Source organism: Trachymyrmex cornetzi, unplaced genomic scaffold (assembly GCF_001594075.2).
Source record: "Trachymyrmex cornetzi isolate Tcor2-1 unplaced genomic scaffold, Tcor1.1 scaffold227, whole genome shotgun sequence".
In the NCBI taxonomy this organism is placed as follows: Eukaryota; Metazoa; Arthropoda; class Insecta; order Hymenoptera; family Formicidae; genus Trachymyrmex; species Trachymyrmex cornetzi.
The window spans coordinates 1,033,159-1,046,402 of NW_017296923.1; the positions used below are offsets into that span (position 1 = coordinate 1,033,159).

General features: G+C 32.8%; 1 protein-coding gene across 10 annotated transcripts in view; it reads left to right on the forward strand.

Moving 5' to 3' along the window:
• Positions 1–13,244, forward strand: part of rg (A kinase anchor protein rugose) — a 389,200-nt gene that overhangs the window by 3,651 nt on the left and 372,305 nt on the right. The gene's annotated exons all lie outside the window — the stretch shown is intronic.

Below are 13,244 nucleotides of genomic sequence, written 5' to 3' on the forward strand. Positions count from 1 at the left end.
GTACATATATGTATAGTATAAATATATATGTATAATTCACATTGAATTATTTAAGCAATTATCGAAACAAAGATCTAATTTCGATCGTTATAGGCTTTAATCATATTTGTTGTGTTCTTGCAGTACAATCTTATGAGATTTAATATACCTAATATTGTTAAAAATAATTTAACATTAATGTAAATATTTTGTGAGCAATGTGTTATAACGCAGCTAATATAATACATTTTTTTGCACGCGCATAGAAATACTTTCCTTTCGATCAAAATAAGGTACATTATTTTACCGAATAGTATTTCGCAAGACCAAAAACAAATTCCTAGCGCCGTAAAAGAAAATTACATTAAATTATTTTTATAGTGAATTTTATAAATAATAATCTCTTTGAGACCGATGAGATCGAATAAGAGAGTAACAGAAAAATACTTTCTAAATTATATTAATATTTAAAATATTTTCATAATATTAATTAATTTTGTATAATATTTTACATAAGTTTTAGATTTTCTATAATGAAAAAATAATATTATACAACTGAAAAAAAACTTCATACAAAGAATTTGACATAATAATAATAATTTTCGTACGCCATCTACATAAAAATGCAATGTCCGAGTTTGTATGTTACATTAAATAAGCTCAAAATAGCAAAAATAATGTAATATAGTGCGTGAATCAATAGAGTCAGTGAAAATAAGGAATGTTTCAAATGCGAGTCAACGCGAGTCGAGCGTTGACTCATCACCGCTCGCAATAGTGCAGATACTGTATGAAATCACACTGTTAACATTCTTAAAATGCGTAATCTGGCGCTTCAATACTTTAACGTTTGAAATCGCTCAAAATTGCTTGAAATCGCTTGAAATCGCTTGAAATCGATTGCAATCGTTTTCTAATGTTCATGTGATTCGTTTTGACTCAGAGTGACATACCCCTCGATGTCATTCTGTTTTTATTATTCATGAAATGCTAAGAAAGATAGAATAATGGTTGTGTTGACTTGTGTCATTAAATAGAAAGCACCTTACATTTATTTTACAGTATTTCATCAGGCGAGAGTTAAGGTGCTTTTTAATCTATCTTTCTAAGTTACATAACACATTTGTTCTTCTTACGCTTTTACTCTTTTTTATCAATTCCGCTTTAATCGTATTCTTAAGCCTTTAAATTCTTATTCTTTTTATCCCACAGTTTTAATACTGCTTTAATCTCAATTCTTTCTATCAAAGTAGGAGATCTCTTAGAGTTGGTTTTTCATTATCTGGTTAACTTGTGGTTTAGCCTTAACCTAATTTAACTTAATGATAATGTAAAAATTGCGTTTTTCTAGCTACAGTTTTAATCATTAAACTAATGGTTTTCTAGGAGTAACTTTAAAAGTTACTATAAAACCGTTAGTTTAGTGATTAATCACGACTAAAAAGATATCATTTTTACATTGTCATCAGGTCAAGTCTAATCACAAGTTAATTAGAAAATAAAAAACTGGGCCTTAGGGTTAGTTTTTTATTTTCTGGTTAACTTGTGGTTTAGATTTAATCTCGTTTAATTTAATGTAAACATTTTATTTTTTTAGGTGTGGTTAATCACTAAACTGATGGTTTCTAGTAGTAACTTTAGTTACTTATTATAAAACCATCAATTTGGTAATATATATTAACGATAGGCTAGAAAAATACTATACTTTTACATTATCATCAGGTTAAGTCTAATCACAAGTTAAGTACACTCTCTATTAAATTCATATCAAATTATACTTAATTTATTTTTAATTATTTCTATCGCCCTTGCTTGTACACAATACAAAGTCGTTAATTTAACTAAAACATGGAATTAAAATTTTAATTTAAAAAATTGTATTAAATTTAACTGAAATTTAGCTTATTATTTATTAAGTGCATACGTTAATATGGGCTTTGAAACTAACCACAGAAATGAATTGACTTATTACATTTTGACACATATGTGATGTATAAGTAAAAAATAACAAAACGTTATTTAATTTACGGGATTGGATTAACAGCGCTCCTTTGATATTTACAGAAAACGAAAAATCAGGCTTTCATTAATATTTAACTTCTTAAAGTATATAGGATGAGGGGGCCGAGATCGAACTCGAGATCAGACCCGAGATCAGACCCGAGATCGGATCAGCAGGTTACTAATCATTCGTATTTACATCAAGCATCATCGCTATGGATAAATATCTTTCGAGGATCGCGGGCGCAATTTTCTTCGCCTGAGTTACCTTCTCGTCACGGCGACGCAAAGGTTTATCGCGCGGGGTATCTCGATGATGGACTTCTGGCGTGGATAAATCGGGGCACGCATGAACGCGAACATTTTTCACAGAACACTTGTCCGCAAATATCTCATACGTGGCGCCGATTAGCGACCGACAGCATCAGGACGTATTTGAAGTCATTACGCTATCATCGACACCTCCTCGTCGTTCATCGCTCGAGCACGCGTTTCTACGAACTTATAGGTTCTCTCTCGTATATAACTTTTATACTTATATTTAACCCCGTTCGATATAGCAAGTTGAGCGCGTGGAAGGACGCGGATCGTTCGCGTGAAATGGAACACCTTCCTCTTTGAAGGAGGAAGGTTTGTACCCGCGTACAAAGGCGGGCACAAAAAAAAGTTCGTGCGGTTTTTACCGAGTCTCGAAAAAGTTGTGCCTGAAGGGCACAATCGCTCTAAGTCGAAGTAACTCCCTTTTTTAATTACATCTTAATAAATTCTGAATCTTCGCATATACAGCTAAATGACATTGGAGAACGTTTATCACGCGACACGCCATTTGTCCGCTTCGCATAAATACTGTTATTATCGTCGTGATATTGACTAGGTAATCAAAGTCAGTATTTATTTCGCACACAAAAAGGATTGTTTGGTTGAAGTATTTAAAAATTTAGCTGGACAAATGCAGAAAATAATTTTGTTAGACCATCAAAATAATTCTGTAGAAAACTCAAATATAAGTAATACTATAAAAAGTTTCGATATTCTAGGAATCAATTTGAGATCTAAAAATTTAACTAGGTACAGACCTGAGAATATATAATTTTGTTAAATCATGAAAATTATTCGAGAAATAATTATGTAGGACATTCAAACTAGTTGCTAGAATATCAAAACTTTTTGCAGCATTGTTCGTCTTGCTCGAGATTCCTAATTATTCTGACAAAATTATTTTCAGTCCAACAAAATTATTTTCGGATCTATATCTAATTAAATTTGTGGATATTTTAGCAAAATCGTTTTTCCGGGTAATAGGCATTTGAATGTGGCAGTTGCGAATATCAGCGGGATACGTAAAAGGAGATAATAACACGCACGAATATAGGACGGTAAATTTGCCATATTATATACGTTCCGTATATACTCGCCGCTAATATTTCTGAATTATGCGTGTTACGCACCTCTCGAACGTACATGTAGCCATTTCCAGTTTGTATTCTCACAAAACGTTCGTATTTGCGACATCGGTTGAATATTCCATGTTATCGATTCTGAATACGTTTAACAATTCTCTCTGTCGTTCTCTTGATTGATGTTTTAGTGCATAAGTAAAAATTAATTTTTTGCAATAACACTTATCAGTTAATGGTGGTTCACATTCTTACTACAGTTATTAGTGGCCAACGTAAAGACCGTCTTAAAAGCTAATGCCGAGCACGAAGTTTCGAATTCGTTCGACCCTGAATTAGTTAACGCCATCCGCAGTCGTACGATATACTGTTGCATAAGCTGCGGCATTTAATCCTATGGCCCCGAGCTGCTCGTACGGCCGAGCGAAATACAGTTTGCGACGAACATATTGGGTTATTACACGAGGAACGTCCAAAAAAAAAACTATAGAATGTTCATTCGATAAATGAATAATTTACTGCAGTTTGTGTAACGGTAAAACGTATCTCCTATATACAATTGTTTTTTTTTGCCCCTTTACAATTGCATTAATGCAGTAATCGGTTTGCAAAATTCCACTTCAATTATGAGAGCTTCGCGTTACGGTAATTTTAACAATTGGAGCATTCGAATAATGTTTATATCACTTGCATTATTATAGAAACAATTTGTTATATGAATACGATATTTCGAGCGAATGTATTAGTATGATCGAGATTAAATGTTAGTGTTCACAAAAGTTCAACGTTTCAGGTTTTTCATATTAAATTATGTAAAGTGCTTCTGAATTAATTTTTTAAATCTAGTTTTTAAAAGCTTACAATGATTTTAAATTTGAGAATTAATCTTTTTTCAGTTTTCCTTTGTAGTCTTTCGTAACACAACTAACATAACATTTCAATGGCCTTCGTGAAATATGCATGCGCAAATGTTATCGTGAGATTAGACGAGTAATATTTATACTGGCGTGCATTTTAGATAATTTTATCGTTGAAATATAGGTAGGTAATATTTATTATTTTCGATTATACTTGTGTAAGATGCACAATACATATTCAATTTACATGCACTAAGAGAAAAAATTATTGCAATTATCAAAATTTAACTTGACTGAAAGAATGTATTAATTAAATTTTAATAAATATTTGTTTATAGTGCTAACTAATATTTATTAAATGTAAATGTATATTTATTTGATATAAGAATAACTATTTGATTTAAGTATCATTTTTTTATTGACAATGAATAATATTTATTTACTGTAAATAAATGTTAGTTTAAACAAAAATATACTAAATACAATTATAAATATACTATATAAACGATTTAAAAAAATATTTATTAAAATTTTGTAAATATTTTTCAACAATTTAGTACAATTTAGTCATTTTATTGTCAATTATATATTTTTTAATAGAACTGTAAATATGACTATTTTTTTTAATATTATAGCAATAACTATAAAAATAGAGCACAATTTGTTAATAATTACTCTTAACCATTACAGTTATAAACATCAAACATTTTTCTCAATGTGAAGTGGAAAAGATAATTGACACAATGATAATTACAACACCAGTATTAGTGCGACAGGAAAAAAGACACATCTCAATCTATTTTAATGATCCTTTCCAAAAATTCTGCCTTGTCATTTTTTCTATATGCACTTTACCTTTCCCGAAGAGCTAGTAAGGAATTCTTAATGCGTATGTCACTTTGTCAACGATTGACGGTGGCTTCTACAACATCGGAAATCGATGCAATGCGTTTACGTAGGCACATATTTGGTTTGATCGATATGATGGATGTCAGCAGAGTAATTAGATGGAAATTCGCGATTCCAATTCACGGCGGCATTATTCGTATTGGCCCGGTCGTGCGTCCGGGCTGTCATTGTTATTCGTATTCGTCTATGAGTCCTGTAGTCACTTTCCACGAAATATTTTATTTATGCTTATGACATAGTTTTGTCGCGTGCACGCTGCTTTGACCATCGCGCAGTCGGTGTTAATCGATTTGGCTGTGCATATCGCCTACATGCAAGCTTACTTTCACAACCTCAGTGGGATTTGCCTCAACAGGCTTTATTTATTTCCCTCGGTTTATATAGTTTCAACAAAATACTCTACTCATGTTATTTATTTTCATATTTTGAAACATCATGTGTACATGTAAATCATTTTAACTACACATAAAATGAAGATTGTATTTCATACAATTATCTTTTAATTTTATATTATGAAAAAATAAAGCTAGCATGAAAGCACTTCACGTAAACTTTAACAGCTCTAAGCAGTATTTTTTATTACTCGCTCATTATTTTATAAGCTCGACTATTAAGATTGCGAGATAAAATTTTTCGCAATATTTCTATCATCTCTATGATATTTTAAAACCAATCGTAAAATAATATTTTCTTTACTTCCGGCGTTAAATAGAACGGGACAAAGAGAGTGAGGAAAGAAAGACGATTTCAGATAAATATTACACATCTTCAATTATATTTTCTAACTTTTGATGTTATTTAACATTTTGTTATTAACAATATAGTACGAATTTAGACAGGGTTGGCAAAAGTCTACATTTTTTGGATAAAGTCCATGCCAGTGGTAAAAACCGGTATTTTTCGGAAAAAGCCGGCAAAAAACCTGGTCTTTTCTATTAAAAATAATCAAATAAATATATAGATTTGATTATTTTGAGTAAAAATACATTAAGAGGAAGACATAAGGGTCCTGTATGGGCTTGCTTTGAATCTTGTACAGTTGACAACATTATTAAGCAGAAATGTATTGCTTGTGGAACATTAGTTAGTGGAAAAGCTCCACGACTGAAACAACATCTTCAAAAGTGTATAGTAAATTTGAAAAGAACGGTGATGATAATTCAAGTAAAAGTGAATCAGACAGGAAGAGTGAAATGAATAATTCAAGTAAAAAAAGAGAGATGCATCGATACCGAATCACCTTCATGTTCTTATATTTTAAAGCAGCAGTTTTATAGTTTTTTTTTTACCAGTTTATTATTCCAGTGGATAAACTCCGGACCGGTAAAATCCGGAATTTACCCTGGTTTTTTCCACCCACTGGATTTTTCCTGCCAACCCTGAATTTAGACCAAGAATAAAATCTAAATGAGAGAAATCCTATATTCGATTGAAGCAAATTTTGGTGCTTAAATACTCTGACCGAAGTAATATTTTCGCAGTAACTTATTCATTAATTTAGATTTCTATTATGAAGTATGATGATTGATATTCTTGTGAAAGATGCTTATTAGCATAAAAAAAAATTATTAAATTACTTATACATACAATTTAATAAGTGATATTATTATTCTGATTTTGCGTTTTAAGAGATTTCGGCGCGCGATATGCAGAATCAGAATGATTTATGAATTTACACAAGAAATATGTATCTAAGCACTAAGGATCCGCTTCAACGGAATATAGGATTTCTCTCATTTAATTAGATTTTGTTATTAAATAGAGAAAAAAAGAGAAAAAGAGAAACTATCAAAATAATTATACGAAACGCTCCAGCTGATTACTAGAATGTCAACATTTTTGTAGCATTGCAAATCATGTTATACAACTATTTTGATAATTTATTAAAATTATATTCAAATCTGTATTTAGTTAAAACTTTTAAATACTCCAACAAGATGACTTTTTCCGTGCAGTTTTTTTTCGTTTATGATATTTTTACCGTAGCTTGACACAATTTTTACTTCGTAAATTCTATTAAGCTGTCACGTCTCCTCTTTTGATTCTTTAAATTAGTCGCGAGTGTGCAGCGAGGACGATAACAAACCGTATATAGGTAGGTCGGTATGTTTGTTCATCGTCCGTTTCTTGAATCACTTAACATCGAAGCGATATATCATATCTGGGACCGGCACCGATATTAATCGTTTCACATTCGCGTACGCTGCCGTAATCTTCCGCGGTAATGGATTGCGCAGGTTGTCGTGGCAAAAGCAGTCCCCCTCAGCCGAATAAGCGATATCCGCGATTTCACGTACCGCTGATAGTCTGTCGCTAATTGATCGGACAAAAGCGTGATTTTGCAATTTCCATATAAATGGAAATGTAGATTTCCGACATATTGCAAGAGAGCGTAGATTCACTATCGTCATGCCTATCGTCATCGCCAGTATCTACTCGTGTACCGTGGGGCGTGATCTATATGTTTATCGATCACAGATTCCCTTCATGCGTGCAACGTGATCGACGTACATGCGTTTACGTTCGCGCACCGGCCGACGGCGAATTGTCCAATGGGCGTAAACGATCGAAATGTAAATAGCGCTAAATTTCCAAAATCTCGTTTTGCAGAGAAATGAAAAAGCGAGCAAATGCACCGGGTGGATAGGAGAAAAAAAAATTTAGCGATACTTTGTTCGTAAATAAACAACGGAATAACGTAAATTCACGGCTTAATGTAAAATATAACGGTGGAATTAGTACAAGCTGATACGATCTTATCTTTTACGTGATAATACATGCAAAGGCGCTTTGATAACATAATTTTCACGTCTATTTCAACATCCATTTCATTTATGCGCGTGTAATTACGTTTGCCCGTAGAATCTTATTTTAAATAATAAAAAAAAAATATAGAATATACAAACGCATTTAATATAATATATACATATTCATAGGTCAATGTACCATGTATAATAAAAGACGCGCAATATAACGACATAATATAATATTAATAATATCGTGATGTATTAAATTCCTAACAAAATGTTTGACATAATAAAATAATACTTCAATAAATATTCGGGATATATATTATAAATTCTCAACAAAATATTTAAAACTGTGAATTTACAATTGTACACGAAGGTGGACCTGATTATTGATACGCATTTATACTGGGTACTTTATCAGTAGAATGACGATTTTATCGGAGCTTTGTGAATATACGATGAATGTGCATAGTATCGTTAACTCCGTATTTTCTCTCTGGCAACAAAACGCAATAGAAAATCGTTAATTGACGTACCGACGGCGAATAACGTCAATTCAAACAATCGTCAAATGCACGCTGCAAATAATACCGTTTTGTATAATGGCTGCCTGACCACTGTATCATTAAGTTCTATATACACCGATTTGATTCGCGCAATTTGACCGGCACTCACAGTAATCACGATTTTGCGGCAGTATGAATACTTTACGTAATGGAACATTAACGGGGTGAATCCTTAAATTGACGGAATGATTATTAATCGATTCAATGACGGGCTGCACTTATTTGTCTCCCGTAGCGCGGCACGATCGACAAGCGCAATCGACAGATATTGACGTAGGCTGAAATCTCGACGAGATGAACGAGGTTTATAGGCGTCGTATAGTCACCGATTATACGTCACGAAATAATGCGCATTTCTTCGGGGAAAATATGCTTTTGGCATTTAACGACAACGCATGTTGATCCATACTTATGAAATCATTCACTCCTTTAGTTAAAAAAATGACACAGCTTAAAAAACGTGATTTTCGAGTGAACAAATCTCTAACTTTATACAAAGAAAATCATCAAAACACAACTCAAAAAAGATGGTTATAAAATCTACAAAATTATTACAACTTAAAAAGAATTGGTGGTTTTTTAACCTTTGGAGAACGAAGATCTATTTTTCAAATCTTATAGTTTTTTCTTGAATAAGATTTCTTATAATTTATTATTTTATTATGTTTCTTGTTTCAAACTATATATATGACACTGTCTCAGCGCCACTATAGTGGCTTTTTCATCCTACAAAGGTTAATGAGCTTTCTACAATAAGCTCATTACCTATATAAGCTTTAAGTATTAAGCCGTAAGAAAAATTGACGAATCACAATCGAATGTAAAAAGAATAATCAACTATGATTAGTTAATTTCTTACAGCTGAAGATTTAAAACTAACTCTCTAAATCTGAATCAGGATAGTCACTAATTACCCAGTGGCATACTTTGCATTGATAATCAGTGAAGTTCAACTAAAAAAGGAAGAATATTTGAGCATTATATAACTAAAATATTGATATTTGTGCACATTAATTTCAATGTTCCAATATCATATTCATTGAATTTAAGCACTAAAACAAGGTTAATTAGATCACACTATAAAGATTAGCTAGGTTAGGGATCTCACATTCAATTCACTGTTTACCAGTGGCATACTTGGCACTGATATCAGTGATTATCCACTGATTCAGATTTAGAGAGTAGGTAATGGCTTGTTATTGTAGAAAACTCATAAAGATTTTGTGAAACGAAAATGACAAAAATAATATTTGATAATCTTAACCCATATTATTTGATTAATTAATAATTTTTCTTCAAATTAAAAAATAGTTTTCTTTTTTTCTGGGAAACTTAATTTTCTTGCAGAATTGAATATGTATATATAAATTCACGAAATATTCAAGCACTAAGACCCACTTTGGCTGATTATAGGATTTCTCTTACTTAATTAGATTAATTTGTTAAATTATGCCACTTTAGAAGAGAGCGATACACTAAAAATTTATTTGACTAAATCAATTTAATTTGTCTTTATTTCTTTCAATGAAGAATGTATTAAGTCAAATATATTATATTTAATATAAATACATACATTAATTCTTTAACGAAAAAAATTAAGACGAACTAAATTAATTTAACCGAACGATCAATTTCTTTCAACAGATATCCTCGATGACACGGCCGCTTTAGAAATTCGTAAACTTATCGCAAGTTTGAGATAAACCTTTCTTTCACAGTTTTCACTTTTTCGTCGCTTTGCAAACAAACGAAGAATGCGTGCAGATATTGTGTGACATCAAAGCGACATATTTACCCTCGTATTTGTAGGCAGGATACACGGTTTGCCTCTTTTCAATACGAGTAGGCGTGACCTTGCGTGTTGCACGGCCGTTGATTGTATCTCCCTTTTGAATCTGTCCTAGCTTCGGTTATCGAAATATTAACAACGCGTACCCCAGCGCTCTTTGGAAATGTTTGGAGAACTTGCTACGTGCTGTCAGTATCAGCGTACGAGCAAACAATGAAGAGCGAGGCGCCTAACGAGTCTGTAAATTAAATTTTCCTTCTCGTTTTCTCGTTTTGCGATGCACCCATATGTTCGTTGATATAAAAGTTCCGACAAAAAATTCATCTGTGTAACGCAGTTGTATCACTACGATCGATTCGAAAAAGTTGTACTGACACGTACATTAATTATCAATAAAATTACAGCGTTAGAGAGAAGAAAACGATTTCCGTTTGTCTTATCGCCCGTGTGATTTCAATCGTCGTTCAGGTAGGCAGCCTGATAAGCACGACTCCAAAGTACAAATTAGAGCGTTTAAATGTGAGGGCATACAGCGTCGGCTAATTAGATATAGCCTGGAAGAGCGAAATGCGCAGCACATGCATGAAGTAGCATGACTGGTGTTGGGAACGACAATGACATAACTGCGTCTTAACTTGATAAATTAATTGCGGTTGCGGTAACAGGTTGCATGGCGGACGCCGTGTTCTCTGTACTCGCGCGCGCATATGTCTATACAAGCATTAAACCATTATCAAATCATAAGCGTCTCGTAAGCATAGTTTGGCAATAAGCCTTGTTTGCCGAGACAATACTGCTGAGATGTCAGCGCTCCACGCTACGGACCTGTATGTAAAGTTAATGCTAACGCTGTTGCTTGGTCTTCTGCATAATGGCGGCGGACAATGCAATGGCGCGGTAAAATAGCAAAGTTAATGGAATAAGCTGTGTATGAATAATGATGCGAAGTTAAAAATTATTGTTCTTCTTCTACCATTGTTTTCCAAGCGGCGTATTTCTCCGTGACGTACTGCCTTCGGAAAAGATATCGCTATGAGCGTGCACTTTCGGCCACCACCGTGTGGTTAAAAATTTTAATTCATGGACGAGGCGGACTTCCTATCCTGAGGAGTGATAAAGAATTATTGAACGTGTTTTTCGCCGGAACAGAGACGCACGTAGAGCCGTTAGCGAAAAGACTGCAACACTATGTGATTAATGAAAGGGATTATTCCGTCCATTAATTTTCATCCCGCACGTGTATTTGTAGAAGCGTCGGTTCAACGGTTGTGTTCGTCGTAACGCGAATCATTAATTACGATTTAACGATAACCGGTCGTATATTTCATATACGGCGACGAAGTATCGATAACCACCGCTCTCTTATATCGGTGTGTATCTCCCTAGAGGCGCGAGCAGTCACATCGAGTGATAAGCGAAATTGTTATCGATATGACGGATTCGCGATAATCTCGCGGAACCAGCGTCTTTTATCTTTGATATATCGAAAAGAACGGTTTAGAGTTGTTAAAGTGTTAAAAAATTTCGGTGAAGAATTGAAAATACAGTTCTGAAAATAATTTGGTTGGACCATCCAAATAATTATGTAGATCGCTTAAGGGGATCCTAAAGTGAATCTGTTTTATCATTTTTTCCAAACAAGCATTTTTCTAACTGTCTTTACAGATTAAAAAATCCTTCTCCATAATTAAAGTATAAATGATAATGTAGTCCAAACCGGTCGACTTTATGCCAAAAACGAAAAAAAGTTGGAACATTACAGTTTTGTTACCGACTTTTAACATCTCGACTCGTAATAATATTTTCTTTATATACGAATACTTTGTACGTATAAAACAATCTTGGTTTGAACTAGAGATTACATGAACAATCAATGTTGAGTATTTAGAATTAGGTTTAGATACTTAATATGAAAGATTAGTTAGAAAATTTGCGATATTAATGTAATAGTATATAAAAATATGTTGATGTGTCGCATTTTATCGGTAAAACAGCGATCTCATCAGAGTTCATTTTAGTTGAGGACGGAAGTTTCGGGCTTCACTTTAGGATCCCCTTAAACCGTCTGTATTACCGACTAAATTATATAATTTTTGTATAACAAATACTTTTTTTTCTCTTTTACAGATTAGAAAATTTTTTTCTAGGATTAAAGTATACGCATTAATATGTGTTTGTGAGGTGGAATTTATGTCAAGAACGACTAAAAATTTCGAAATTGATATATTTTTTACCATTTCTTAGTGTGATTACTATTTCATAAGTACAGGTTGTAAAACTTTCGTATCAAGCAAATGTTGTCACGACTTGACAGCTTGAGACGCCATGTTACACTAAGACTACAAACACATAGTTTGCACGAACAAATAACGTCGAGTTCTTAAAATTAGACTTAGATGTTTTATCGCGATGAATTTGTTATACGAAAATTGATACGAAGATGCGACTGCGTGTATCATAGGTTGTGTGAGATATTGTGTGTAATATTTAAAAACATGTCAATGCGCTTGAAAAACAGCGATCTCTGACTTCGTCGGAATTTGAACTTCGCTTTAGGATCTCCTTAAAGTGGTTGCTAGAATATTAAAATTTTTTGCAGCATTATTCATCATTCTTCCTATATAATTATTTTGAGGATTCAACAAAATTATTTTCAGATCTGTATATATATAAATATTTAGATACATACAGATCAGCAAAATTGTCTTTTCATCTTTTCATGTACAACTGATTGTTATTCTCGACTTACTGATGCCTGGACGTATCATTTTTTTGATCAAACTTTGCATGCTTGCATGCATAATTCTTGCATGTACTTATTTTCAGTAAAACGTTTGCATTAATCCATAATGGATGACAGTTTATACAAATTACATGAAGGAAGAGCCTTTAATTGTCTACACGAGAGTACATTGTGTTAATATAATGCTCGACGTTTTGTGAAAACCAATAGTCAATTAATTGAAAAATAATCCTTTTAAAAGAAATAATGGCTT